At 41.3% G+C, this 14,782-nt stretch overlaps 1 long non-coding RNA gene across 1 annotated transcript; it reads left to right on the top strand.

The window, feature by feature from the left end:
* Positions 1 to 6,121: 6,121 nt before the first annotated feature.
* On the top strand, positions 6,122 to 7,348 carry LOC120438372. Its single transcript, XR_005611850.1, has 3 exons — positions 6,122 to 6,221; positions 6,345 to 6,420; positions 6,706 to 7,348. It is a non-coding gene; the product is annotated as an uncharacterized LOC120438372 (long non-coding RNA).
* Positions 7,349 to 14,782: the final 7,434 nt, after the last annotated feature.

Here is a 14,782-nt window from a genome sequence, read left to right as displayed (position 1 = left end):
GTAGGTGTTTCTGTTTGCTCTACTTAATCCAGTTTTATGGCTCTTTAGTGCGTTAAGGTTCATTGTTGGCATTTACTTAAAAAAAAAAAAAAAAAGTGAAAAACCTAAGAAAACTGATTTTCCACTGTACATGTTCGTCTTATTTTCACCAATTTTGTTTTTGAATGGTCTTTTGCCCTGTGTGTGCCAGTCTTAGCTGTGACATCTATGTATAGGGTACTGTTAGATGTGGTGTGTGCTTTTTCAGCTGTGTACGGCTGGGGACAGCCTTTTTCTCACCAGGGGGGACTATGTAACAGTTGCTGTTGTAATGCAGTGTATCACCACATGGCGGCGCCTTCTGTCTCATGAATGGTGTGTCACCCCTTTTTTTGTTCTTCTTCGCACTCTCCCTGTAATGGATGCTCCCGTGTGTACGCGGACTAGTGTGCTCTTTAGTAATGTGTGGTAGAGGTGGCACTTTTATTTTTGATATTGTAAATAAATAAGTACTTTTGGAAAGTCAGAAGCTGTTGCTCATTCGCTATCCACCTGCACACCTCCGCGGCTGGCTTCATCTCCACCGCACGTTACAAGCTCGCTTAGTGGAATACCCCTCTAAACTGTTAAAAGGATTTCGAGATTATCTCACAACCACATATTTGAGACTACGAAAAAATACAAACATGTCTAATCATGATAACACACTCATGTTGTTTAGCATTGTTCGTTTCATGCTAGCACACACACACATATAGCTCAATAGCGTAAACTACTGACTGTGTAACACGGACACTTATTGAAATAAGTATACTCACAATACGCACATGCATTGCCGGCGAATACGACAACCGGTAGAAACGGACAGTAGAAAGTTTTAGTAGAAAGTTCAAAGCATGGAGCTAGAACTGCCACCGTCAACTTCCCGGGCAAGAATACAATGCTTTATGGGAAATGTTGTCCCCCACGGAAAACCGCCAAAACGTTACACCGTTGTAATTTGAAATAACATTACGTATTTGTCACATTCGAAAACTTCTAAAGTTACAATTACTTGGATTCGAATTTATTTATAACAAACATTCACTGTGCACAAAGTACGAATATATTTCCAGTAAAAAATAAAAAGACTGTTTGTTGAAATTAAATTTAAACAAAACAAAAACACGTTAGACTTACCAAATTTAGGGCAGTTGATGAAAAAAATTAAGGTGGTGGTCGTGGTGGGTTGAAGTTGGGGACTCTTAATCCACACGGGCTGGCCAAATCTTCCCCGCATCAAGGTAAATTCAAGATGGCTGACTCAGCTTTCCTGAGGGAGCGACAAGACTCCACCCACCAGAACGTCACTAATATATGCTTCTTAAACTTTTTGAGCGTTCCAAACAAATTAGCTAAAAAATATTGAGCCCTATTCAATTAAAGTTGCATAAAAGCCAACAGAGCTCAATACTTTATAGTTTGCTCAACTACAAAACGACATTTGAGTGTTATGAGCTTATTAGTTATGAGCTAGAACAACTGTTAGGGATTACAGTGTGGGTTCAAAAATGACCCCAAATAGAAACAATGCATTTTGCTATAAAAAATATTGTTATTCTTCAAAATCTTTAAAACGAAGAGTTGTTATATGTTCATATTTGAGTTATTCCTCATAAAACATGTTTGTGACATGAGGCCCTTTGCATTTTTATTTATTTTTTTCATTAATTTTAAGAAATTGCAGTTTTTGTATCACTTGTATCACTTTTGTATGTTTGCTCGGCGTATACTGCAGAAGCTGGGTCTTCCCTCTGAAAGGCACAAGTTGTTCATCCACTGTAACACAATCACTGAGGATGAATTTCTGCCTGCAGTTGACCAGGAACAGGCCCCATATGTAGCGGAAAGCTGCCATGTGGTTTGTTTTCAGTCGGTAGGCTCTGGTCCTCTTGTCATCAAAGTGCAAGAAACGGCGAATATCTTTAAATCTTTGAATAGACATAGTGGCCTTGTACAATGGGTTATGCAGAGGAATCCCCAAAAAACACACCGACTGGTACATCCCAGTTCTTCTCACTTCCTGCAAGAATGGTCAATCAAATGAAGGCTAGGAGCTTATGTTTGATTACATTTTTCCACTGTTTTCCCCTGTCTATGGCTTCTCAGATGAGAGGTGAAACGTCTTCAAGCTACTTAAAGAAGTCCAGACGCTTTTCTTTGCAAACTCCTTTGACAAGTCTTACTTTTAAAACCCCCAAATTACTTTCCAAAATATACAGGTGACCGTTTCCTCGTGGCTCCATGCAGCGGGGCTAGGGGAGGGTCTGCGCTGACTAGGGATGGGTACTGGTGTCCGGTGCCGTGATGGCACCGGTTCTGACATAAATGGTAGTAACCAGACCTAAAATCAGCGCACATTTCGGTGCTTTATTTCGGTGCTTTTTTTTTCTTGAGATGTCATACGCTTTGGATTCTAGCCAATCATTTTACCTTTACAAGGATAGTAGGCGGGCCCAGGTACGTACATTCTTTTAGAGCAGAGCTACAGATTAAAAATGCCCAAGGTGAAGCGGTCAAAAGTCTGGCTGTACTTCACAGCAAAAGATGCAAACTCAGCAGCCTGCAACAAGTGCTTTAAGCCCCACGCCCCGGTGCCATGAAAGCAAAAGGAGGAGATCACGTTTAATCGGTTATAACACGGGGTGAGAAATATAAGTCCAGACATGTGTGGTAGCCACAGAAACCTCTGAATCTCAACTAAAATGTCATATAAACCATTTCTACAACCACCAAACTCAACGAAAACAAGCCATGATTCAACAAGCAGTCATGTAAATGCGCACAAGTCCGCTAAACAAACAAGGCGAACCAGAAATTCTCCAGACTTCATGTAACCGGCTAAAGAAAGGCTGGTTATCTTCCAGAGCTATCACTAATTCCAAACACCAAGTTTCACCACACCCTGACCACAATTCACTGAATGAGCCGCAAAAGAAGACCACAAAAACACACAGCGGCGCAAATGCGCTAAGACAGAAATTGGCTTACCTTCCAGATTTCCTCCGTTATTTTTCGCCGGTAGCCGGTAACCACATGATTGCCGGTAGTTACCATGCCTACCTAGCCACATCAGAGCCGTTTTCCGTCAACAACCTCCAATTTAGACCCACCTATAGACACGTGACTGGACAGACGTCACATGCAGTAAATCTGGGCCCACGTGGGTTTTGGCATTACAACGTCTGATTGGTTGACGTAATGTGAGCGTGGCATCGTTACTGTGACTCTATTGGCTCAAACAATTACAAAGAGGTGTCAATCATGCAAAGTGACCAAAAGAAACCAAAGTTACAGGGTCACTTGCCCCTCCCTTCCTTCCCTCCCCATCTCCAGCTGCCTCCCTCTTCCCGCTCCACCACAATCACCCACACATGCAGGGCCTTGGGGTAAAGGTGTGTCACCAGGGTGCAGGGGAGGCATCCCCCCCTCTGTCCCCTTCTGGCTGCCTGTGCCTCAATTTTATCTCACAACTTAGACATTCACATTACTCACACTCTCATAACACATACATATATGATCTTGGGGGTGGGCGCACTACACGGACTCCAAAAGACCATCAGGGTGTACACCTCACCCCTGACATCGTTGCTCACCTCTCAATTTTAAATACATGTAGACATTGAGGGTTAGTAGGAGAGGCTATGCGCTTATCTGTTGCTCTTTGGCAGGTAGCTCCATGCTCTCCTGGGTTTTAAATGCACCTTAGAACACACATGAACACTACAATGAGCGGGTGGAGGGAGGTTTGGAGTCTTCTCACACCCCCGTTGTCTGTGGCCTGCTGGAGCGGGGGGGCTGGGAGGAGTTGGCCGTCCGACTGGGGTCTGGAATGTGGGGCCTCCCTGCTGCTGCGGAGTCGGAGCGGTCTGCTTCTCCCCTCTTGATCACGTGATTTACAGCAGGACACAACTTAATGATGTTTTTTTTACCACAGGATTACTGAGATTTTGTGTGAAGAAAACTGTGGTTACAGGCTATGTAGGAGCCATATGAGTTGTTCCCTCTTTGACTAAAGTGGGTTGGTTTAAATGGACTCACTGTATTGGTGCATGGGTGTGGGGCGTGTCTCATGGGTGTGGTAGATGATAAATGTGGTTGCACTCACCTGTTCACTGCACCTGATGTTGATGAGCAGAAAGGTAGGGTGAGCATGAGGCAAAACTTTCTGTTGACCGCAGCTTGAATGATTTTGATGTATTTTAACTGTAACTTGATGGTTTATGTATATTTGTGCACTAATTGATGCCATAGGCCAAGTTGTAATTTGGCATAGTAATTAGTGCAGCCATTGTGAGTTGCCGTTATTTGTTTGTGTAGTCTGTGCATTTGTTTAATAGTTAATCCCATGTGCTGATTTGTATATTGGACAGCTGCATGTGGAATAAAAGGAGAAAATGGTACAGAAGTGTATTTTATGCGTTTATTGTTGCACGTCATCTGTGTCCTCATGTTTAGCCTGCCGTGGCCATAGGTTGGAGGAGCCGCAACAAATTGTCAACAGAAAAGTTTGTAGGTTTCATTGGATTATTTCTATATAGATGAGTTTTATTGGTGAGTTTTATAGTTTGCTGTTGCCTTTGTCCACACAGCTTTTAGATTAAGCCTTTGGCTACACAAAACAGATTTCTTTCAGGAGTCTTATTCCCCTGTTAGGTTTCAGCAGTACAGCTGCACTAGGCATTGTACTGATTTGCTTTCTAGTTATTGTGCATCAGGCGGCTGAAGCCATTGGCTTGGGAGTACCGCCGCAGTTTGTATTTAAGACAGTTTGTCTTCCTCACAGCTGACGGTATGGAGATACATAAATACCCACCGCTAGTATGTACAGAAGACTAGGGTGAGTTAGTTAGGTTTAATAGGCAGATAGTGGGGGATATTGCTCCTGTTAATTGTGTGTGTCCAAGGTTTTATGAACTGAATGTAATTAAGTTGATGTGTTGGAATGAAACTGTGTGGCATAGGTGCAGTTTAGCGTTTGGATTTTGTAATGCTTTGAAGAAAAATGGAGATACACCAATTAATACAATGTGTTGATGTGGATGGAAAGAAAAGACAGCCGAAACCGACTGCTAAGGCTTTGGAGAACCAGATTGAAAGGCTTCAAACAGAACGTCACACTAAGATTAAAATTAAAAAGGTCATAAAGATTATTAAAGAGTTAAAGCAATCTGAAGATAATGTTTCCACTGTTCAGGCTCAGTTAGAGAATTTGTCTGTGTTACTTAATGAGGCAACTTGTCTGCATGAAACCTTGCTTCCTTTGCTTCCTCCAGAAGAGCAAGACAAACAGACTGCTTGGTTTATAAGTGTGCGAGCACATAATACTGAGTTTATGGAAGAGATAGAAATGGCTTCATGATGCAAAGGGAAACCCTCAGAGTAAAAATCTGGTGTCTGAGCTTGATTTGCCACAGTTAAATCCACCTGGTGTTGAGTCTTCTGATGTATTACCTGCTGGAAATGGTTCTGGTGCTTCTAGGCACGCCGGGAATGTTGGTAAAGGTGCTGCGATAGATGATGTTAATCCAAGTGATAGCATCTCTAATGTTGGAAACAAAAGTTGTAGGAAAAGTAAATCATCACTCAGTGGCTCCATGGTTTCATCTGACTTGTCAGCACGCATAACGGCAGAGGCTGACATGGCTGCCCTTCTTGTTCGACAGAGGTTGTTGAAAGAAAAGCATGCTTTGGAAGAACAAGAAATACAGCTTAAGAAAAGAAAGGAGCTGCTTGACTTAGAAACTGAAATAGCAGCCTCGGCAGCAAAGGTGAATGTTTTAAAAGCTTCTGAAATGTCCCGAGTCTCAAGTGCTGTTAATGGTAAATCCGATGGAATGAATTCGTATTTGGAACGAGAGCAGGGGCGTTTAGGCGTTTTAAATCCTAATGCTCCGACGTTCAAACCTGTTGTAACCCATATTTAAGGATGGCTTGGATAAAATATACCAAAATGAAAAAAGGGACCATTAATCTTAGCAGTACACTCTGTTTATAGTGAATAAGCCATAGGTGCAGCAGTTAAAGAGTTAACTGCTCTGGTGTAGACGTGTGTTGCTCTAAGCCAATGAGCTGCTGAAACGTGGTGCAGGGTCCCGCCTGCCATCTCCGTTTGAGAGAGCACAGGCTTTTCCTTCTCTCTCTCGCGAATCCTCCATGAGCACGCTAGCAAGGAAAAAGACACGGCGATTCACTGAAACGAGGTATGGAAAAAATAATATAAACGGGAGAGTTAGCACTCGCCGCTTATGAAAGATTTTTTATTGTATGTGTACTGCTAAGACAAGTAACTAGCTGGTTCCTTTTACATTGTTTGGTCGACGAAGGTCGGGAGTTAGAGACGACGCCATTTCATCTTTCCTGCGCCATCTCGCGCTGCTCCGCCTTTCTTTTCTGAGATCGGTGAGCAAAGTATTTTAATAGTTCATTGTTTATCTGCACTTTTCATTAGTTCTTTGTAAGCAAAATGTTCCAGTGTTTATTTGATAATTGTTTAAAAATATTTTGTGGAAAACTTTATTCAATTTACTGAAAAAAAAAACAGCATTTGAAGCAAATGCTGAGTGTGTGTTTTACTGTTTATTTTCAATTTGTAACATGGCTAACGTTGCAAATAATATATTTTATTTGATACTGAACTGTGATTATATGAGAACTTAATATGTCCTATGACACTGTCGTTGACAGGTCAGGTTTTTTTGTTCCCTTTGTATCTTCCTTTTGATGCATTGCAACGGATCCTGTAATCGATGGCGAGCCAACCCCGTTGAAGGACCAATTGACTTTGTTCTGTGCTGCACAGCAGAGTGTGGTAGGCCAGTTGCAACAAAACAAAAACACACCACGCCACTTTGAACTTACTGTTCCCCTTCTTCACACACATCCCCCTGGACTTACGGACGGTTTATTTTAAGGACTTTTTACGGACTCTATACATCCCACGAACAGGAAGGGAAGTGGGTGTGGGCGGTTGGATCTATTTCTCCAGCTGAATAATTGTTGCAATTTGTTAACAAAGTCTATGAAGATACAACCAAGTGTTGTTATTTGGATTTTGCTAAGTGATATTGTGGTTCATTTTGGAAGTGAACTTTGTACATTTAGAAGGGTGCACCCAGGTAAGGTTTCTTTTTTTGTGATTACTGTGATTGTGCCACAGGGTTGTCACTGAGGAAAATACTGGTACCAAAAACAGAGACTTTTATTTATAATATTTTGTATGTTTGTAATTTTCTTTCTTTTGTTTCTGGATGACAAAAAATACAAAGCCGGCATTTTCAAAACTCACAGTTGCCTGAGTCTCATTCAGTTTGCCTCTCCTGTACATAGCCGAACCTACTGGTCCAAAGCAGTGAGCTCTTTTGCATCAAATTTGGGTGAAGTACCTTTTGGTCTTAGAGTATTAGAGACACATTAGTGTTACACTGTGTTACCAGAGCGACCATTTCAGGGTGTTGATGCAAGTGATCATGAAGCGCAGGTATTGGATGCCCAAGGTTAAAAATACTTTTCAGCCCAAGGTCGTTTCGTTGGAAAAGTCAGAGACGAAGTTACATCAAGTATTCCCAGGTGCAGTTTCGACTACTCATGTGATGTCGCAGTCTCAGGCACAATCAAAACATCTTACACATACAGCGCAAGGTAGTGAGGGTCATGATCATCTAGTCACCGTTTTGAAGAAACAAAATGAAATTACAACTTTATTGGCTGAGCAGCAGTCTCTGTTTTTGCTACCAAGGCGTGACATTCAGTTCTTTGATGGTGATCCTTTGCAATATCAAACATTTATGAGAGCTTTTGAGCACATGGTGGAGAGTCAAGCTCACAGTGCTAAGGATTGTTTATATTTTCTCGAGCAATACACTAGAGGCCATCCAAGAGAAATGGTCAGAAGCTGTCAGTATATGCCTGCCGAGTATGGATATGCTACAGCTAAATCTTTGCTCCAGGAGAACTTTGGCAATTCGCTGAAAATTGCTGCTGCCTACATTGAAAGGGTCAGTAAATGGCCACTTATAAAATCTGATGATGTGAAGGCTTTGCAGGAATATGGGTTTTTATTAAGGCAATGTTGCAATGCAATGGGAGACGTTGAGTCCTTGTGTTAGAGTGGATTGTTAAATGTTTGTCATTTTTATGCTTGCCAACTCTGATGAAAGGGATTCCACTGTCCTTCCCCCCAGATTCTCGGGGTTCTGGGTAGGGGGCTGTAATGTTTTATTGCAGATACATCCTATCTGGAGGATCTACTTCTTTTGATCTAAGCTTCCTGCGGTTACGACCTTTTGGTCAGCAGGAGGTCTACCACACACACACACACACACACACACACACACACACACACACACACACACACACACACACACACACACACACACACTCCTACTTACATATAGAAGTTCACACATATACATACAATGCCTTAGAAGCATGTGGGCGTTGCTTTGCTGTGTTTTGTGTGAACTGTCTCTCAATAAAAGCCAGCGAGAGGAGGCCATCATCGGGGTCATTGTCGTGCTGGACACAGATGAGAGGCCTCCCTTGTGCAAGTAATCGATCGAACACTGTTGCCTTGTTTTTCTTTCATGGAAATAAGTCCTGGATACAGCGGGGTCTGAGTTTAGACCCAACACCTTGCATGAGTTGGATGTCTCTGCTAATATGCAAGCAGTTATAAAAAAGTTGCCTTATAAGCTCAGGGATAAATGGAGGAATGTTGTGTGTGATCTGCAGGAGAGGTTTCAACATAAAGTGGTTTTTAGCGATGTTGTTGAGTTTGTTGAAAGGCAAGTGAAGATCGCAAGTGACCCATTGTTTGGAGACATAAAGGATCCTCCAACACCCATCAGAAAAGAGGCGAGGAATGTTAAGTCTCAGTTTTACCCTAAGGCTAAGAAGAGTAGTAGTACAGTGGCCAAGGTGGAAGGGAAGATTGAGCCAGCGTTGAGGCGAGAGAGTGGTTCAGTTGTGACCAAGGTTTGCTTGTTTTGTGGAGCAGGGCATATGTTGGATTTGTGTCCTTCATTTGAAAGAAAGTTGCCCTGTGAAAGATTATCTTTTTTGAAAGAGAATGGTGTGTGTTTTGGTTGTCTGCGCATTGGGCACAGAAGCAAGGACTGCAGGAAACGTCTCTTGTGTAAAGTCTGTAATCAGAAACACCCCACACTCTTACATATCCACTCAAAGCAGAGGGAAAGTGTTTCAGTGCAAACTATAGGAGGGGGAGAACCACCAGATGAAGGTCCTTCATGTGCTGTGCAAAGCAGTGGTGTTACTGGGGCCGGTGAGCAAAATAGTGCTCTATCCATAATACCAGTTAGAGTGAAGTCCAAGAAAGGTAATCAGTCACTGATAACCTATGCTTTCCTAGATCCTGGAAGCTCAGCTTCATTTTGTACTGAAGGGCTCATGAATAGGCTGACTCTTTCAGGAAGGAAAACTGGCATTCTGTTGCGGACAATGGGTCAGGAGAAAATGGTCAGTAGTTATGTTGTTTCAGATTTGGAAATAGCTGGTTTGGATTTAGATCACTATTGTGACTTGCCTGACTTATTTACTCAGAAAAGCATGCCTGTTCATCAATGTAATATTCCCCGACAGGAAGATCTGGATAGATGGCCACATTTGCGCCATATTAAGATACTGGAGATAAATTCCGGGGTAGACCTGTTGATTGGGACCAATGTGCCCAAGGCTTTAGAGCCATGGGAGGTTGTTAGAAGTCAGTATGGAGGTCCCTATGCTGTAAAAACTATGCTGGGTTGGACAGTGAATGGTCCTCTCAGAGAGGATCGTAAGACTGACATTTTTGATGTGACTGTCAATAGGATTTCCGTGGCAAGATTGGATGATCTGTGGGAACCTCAAATGAAGGCTGATTTTCCAGAATGTATTCAGGATGAGCAGTTTGGTTTGTCTAGAGAAGATCAGCAGTTTATGAAGTCAGTGATGGACTCTGAGTTGGTCGATAGTGTTACGAGTTCGAAATCCCAACAGGTCCTGCTTTTAAATCTTCCCTGACTTTCCCTTCAAGTTCTGCTTTCTTGGTACAATCATGAGGTTCTCCTAATCCCATTAAATCTGCCATATTGATTCCTTCATGTGTAAATGTCAGATTTGGAGCTTTTTATTCAATCATCTTCCGGGGGTGAGAGACCTCTGCACAGCTCAGACGCCAGTTGCAAGAGCTCTCTAACATTAGAATCATCAGCTGTGACTTATATGGTGTTATTTCGGTACTTTACACGTCACAGTCTTGAACGTTGTTTATATGGGGAGTTCCTCTTTTTGTGTCTATATTTATTAATATGCCTTGTGCACTAAAACTTCCTGTTTTTCAGTCTGGCTGAGCACTTGTTTGTGAGTAAAAGGTGGCCTTGCTCTATAAGCCAGCCTTCATTATTAAAGTACATAAAACAAGATAATGAGCAGATACACATTAAAAATATTTCTTTTATTCCTAACACCAGTCCCCCTTTTTCATTTCTCCCTTGAGAAATGAACTAATTCCTATTTTATATCATTCTAAGTTTACTTCAATACAATCCAATTGAATTTTATTTATACAGGGAGTGCAGAATTATTAGGCAAATGAGTATTTTGTCCACATCATCCTCTTCATGCATGTTGTCTTACTCCAAGCTGTATAGGCTCGAAAGCCTACTACCAATTAAGCATATTAGGTGATGTGCATCTCTGTAATGAGAAGGGGTGTGGTCTAATGACATCAACACCCTATATCAGGTGTGCATAATTATTAGGCAACTTCCTTTCCTTTGGCAAAATGGGTCAAAAGAAGGACTTGACAGGCTCAGAAAAGTCAAAAATAGTGAGATATCTTGCAGAGGGATGCAGCAGTCTTAAAATTGCAAAGCTTCTGAAGCGTGATCATCAAACAATCAAGCGTTTCATTCAAAATAGTCAACAGGGTCGCAAGAAGCGTGTGGAAAAACCAAGGCGCAAAATAACTGCCCATGAACTGAGAAAAGTCAAGCGTGCAGCTGCCAAGATGCCACTTGCCACCAGTTTGGCCATATTTCAGAGCTGCAACATCACTGGAGTGCCCAAAAGCACAAGGTGTGCAATACTCAGAGACATGGCCAAGGTAAGAAAGGCTGAAAGACGACCACCACTGAACAAGACACACAAGCTGAAACGTCAAGACTGGGCCAAGAAATATCTCAAGACTGATTTTTCTAAGGTTTTATGGACTGATGAAATGAGAGTGAGTCTTGATGGGCCAGATGGATGGGCCCGTGGCTGGATTGGTAAAGGGCAGAGAGCTCCAGTCCCACTCAGACGGCAGCAAGGTGGAGGTGGAGTACTGGTTTGGGCTGGTATCATCAAAGATGAGCTTGTGGGGCCTTTTCAGGTTGAGGATGGAGTCAAGCTCAACTCCCAGTCCTACTGCCAGTTTCTGGAAGACACCTTCTTCAAGCAGTGGTACAGGAAGAAGTCTGCATCCTTCAAGAAAAACATGATTTTCATGCAGGACAATGCTCCATCACACGCGTCCAAGTACTCCACAGCGTGGCTGGCAAGAAAGGGTATAAAAGAAGAAAAACTAATGACATGGCCTCCTTGTTCACCTGATCTGAACCCCATTGAGAACCTGTGGTCCATCATCAAATGTGAGATTTACAAGGAGGGAAAACAGTACACCTCTCTGAACAGTGTCTGGGAGGCTGTGGTTGCTGCTGCACGCAATGTTGATGGTGAACAGATCAAAACACTGACAGGATCCATGGATGGCAGGCTTTTGAGTGTCCTTGCAAAGAAAGGTGGCTATATTGGTCGCTGATTTGTTTTTGTTTTGTTTTGAATGTCAGAAATGTATATTTGTGAATGTGGAGATGTTATATTGGTTTCACTGGTAAAATAAATAATTGAAATGGGTATATATTTGTTTTTGTTAAGTTGCCTAATAATTATGCACAGTAATAGTCACCTGCACACACAGATATCCCCCTAAAATAGCTAAAACTGAAAACAAACTAAAGACTACTTCCAAAAACATTCAGCTTTGATATTAATGAGTTTTTTGGGTTCATTGAGAACATGGTTGTTATTCAATAATAAAATTATTCCTCAAAAATACAACTTGCCTAATAATTCTGCACTCCCTGTATAGCGCCAAATCACAACAAAAATTGCCTCAAGGCGCTTCATAGATACAGAGAAAGACCCAACAATCTTGTGACCCCCTATGAGCAAGCACTTTGGCAACAGTGGGAAGGAGAAACTCCCTTTTAACAGGAAGAAACCTCCGGCAGAACCATGCTCAGGTACGGGCAGCCATCTGCTGCGACCGCTTGGCGTCAGCTAACAGAGACTTCTTCTTTTTTAACAGAGAGACCTAATATTTAATAATCCACATTTCACTATTTTATTCTTCTGTTCCGATTTACATTCTCTATTGTTCTTTATTTGTTATTATTTATGTTTAGATTGTTTATTGCTAATCTTGGTTTGTTGTCTGTTTGGGAGCTGACATAGTCTCTATGGATAAGCGTCTTTTGGTGGGGTAGCATCAGGAGAGAAGCTCCAGAGAGGCATTTTCCATGTTAAACGCTAAAATATAACAAAAGAGATCATGCTAAACAAACAAAACCTTTCGATTGGCCAACCCTATCTGTCTCCTCAACGTGTTGTATATTTTCAATGTTTCCTTATTATTTTGTCATAAAATAAATCAAACAAATAACTTAAGCTGTGTGACAGCACCTTGCGTTTACGCCGGGCTGTGAGCTGCCCTGAATCTACTTGCTACACCCCCTTTCACCCAATTTAATTTCTCAATCTTAATCTAAACTATTCCTGACCTTCCCCTTCTTTCATCTGATCATCTCAAGCACGTCCTGTACCAAATTTGCTTCCTCTTTTCAAGCCCACATTTAATTACAAGCTCTACCACAACTGCCCTATATGGCTGTCTCAACATGTTTCCTATCAACTTACAAAGATACCAGAGTTATTCTCACAACTCAGAGCTGAGGTTCCCCTTTCCTAAGTCTGTATGCTCTATAAGAGAGCAAGCTGCTAGTCGGTAAAGAAGTTTATCATCACAAAAGTTATTAGGTAAAAAGTCACGTAGACATTTGCTTAGTAACCCTAAAAGAGCACATTTCATGTAGCTAATCACATATATACAATTTTCCTTTGACATATCTGTATGTGCACGCCTAAATTATAACCTCTTATTCTAGAAATCAAAAATAACCTGAAAATAACACTTTCTGCCTCAGTTTTACCATACCTAAATTATCAAAAACCCCAAACGTCATCAAGTAATCCTAAAACCCATTTCAAATTAAACCTTAAATCCTGTAACTCCCCCCTTTTGTGAAACATCTCATGTGTTACAAACCCAAAATCCTTCACTCAGGTTAGGGAATTAAAAGAAAAGGTTAGTCATATCAGATTAGGTATACATGCTCTGGACCTTCAAACCTGTGTTTAAGGAATGAAATCAAATTAATCATCATGTCAAATCTTTTCTTGGCTCCATCCACAGCCTGCATCCTTGAAACGTCCTAGAAACAAAAACCTGTGTGTTAACCAGAACTTCACATTTCATACTCAGTTTCCCCACTTATCATCCAACCTGTGTTATAAAAGAAAACTTAAAACGGAACAGTTATCAGTCATGTGTCCAACCTTAGTCCAGTCTTTTGTCAGTGTCCAGTCGGTCCAACCTATGGGCTGCCAGGTCCGTCCATTCACCTGTCCATTCCCACACATTCACTCACACGCATTAACATCAAGTATTGGTAGACTTCCGCACAAATAATCAGATTTTCCACTTTCAGCAAAATCAATTTATTTATTTTCTTTTTTACTTGTTTCTAGGAAAGTAGTTCATTATACTTTGGACTGGATTGGCTCGCTGCAATCCTTTTAGACAGGGACTCACAATCTGATCAAATCCCCACACGTGGCCTCTTTCCTCCGCCCATTGTAATCTGGAAAAGGTCACCTTATTTTTTTGTTCTCCTGAGACTTTTGTCAGCGCTGTTATTCATTCTTTTGCAGGCCTGCTTAGAACAAAAATGAGAAAAAAGAGCTGAGTATTAGCTCATCAAAACACAAAACAAAATCACCTGACAGGTTTTTTCTTTCTAAGTGCACTGTTACAAACCCCCCTTAAACATGTCCATGTTTATTAAAACTCCCTCTTTAAAAATAAAACAACAACCTCAAAGATCTTCAACAATCTGAAATTTCACCCGTTCAACACACTGAAAACCGTGTCAAAAGCTGCACCGTTTTGTACACAACAATATCCCCCTTTAAGCACTTTACCATACTCAGATTCAGCCTAAGATATAAACACGTTCTACCAATGTGTCAACACTAATTTATAAACCTCTTAATCCAATTTGCACCTCTGAACAGTCTACTACTCCTCTAAGGCCTCAATCACACACACAGCAAGCTCCTCTGTCCTCATTCACACGAGCTCTCGAACTTTTTTTCATACTCAGTCATATCTCAACAATTTAACTTGGCAAGAGAAATACATGTTTAAACCTAATGCCATTATTCACTTATTTTCATTTTCTTTCTATACTAATCACTTGTTTTGATCACGCAGTGCAAAAGCACTGCTAAGTCACTCTTTTTAAACTACTTTAATCACTTATTTTTTTTTTTTTTTTTTTTTGCATAACTGATTTCCTTGTCATCTAACTTCTTTTCAGTTTTTCCTCAACGTTACTTTATCCAAGTGTATTTTATTCAACATCCACACCATTTTAACACTCCT

This window comes from Oreochromis aureus, linkage group 3 (genome assembly GCF_013358895.1).
Source record: "Oreochromis aureus strain Israel breed Guangdong linkage group 3, ZZ_aureus, whole genome shotgun sequence".
NCBI classification, from domain to species: domain Eukaryota; kingdom Metazoa; phylum Chordata; class Actinopteri; order Cichliformes; family Cichlidae; genus Oreochromis; species Oreochromis aureus.
The sequence above is the reverse complement of the archived record's forward strand: the minus strand, read 5'-3'. Positions and strand labels throughout refer to the sequence as shown.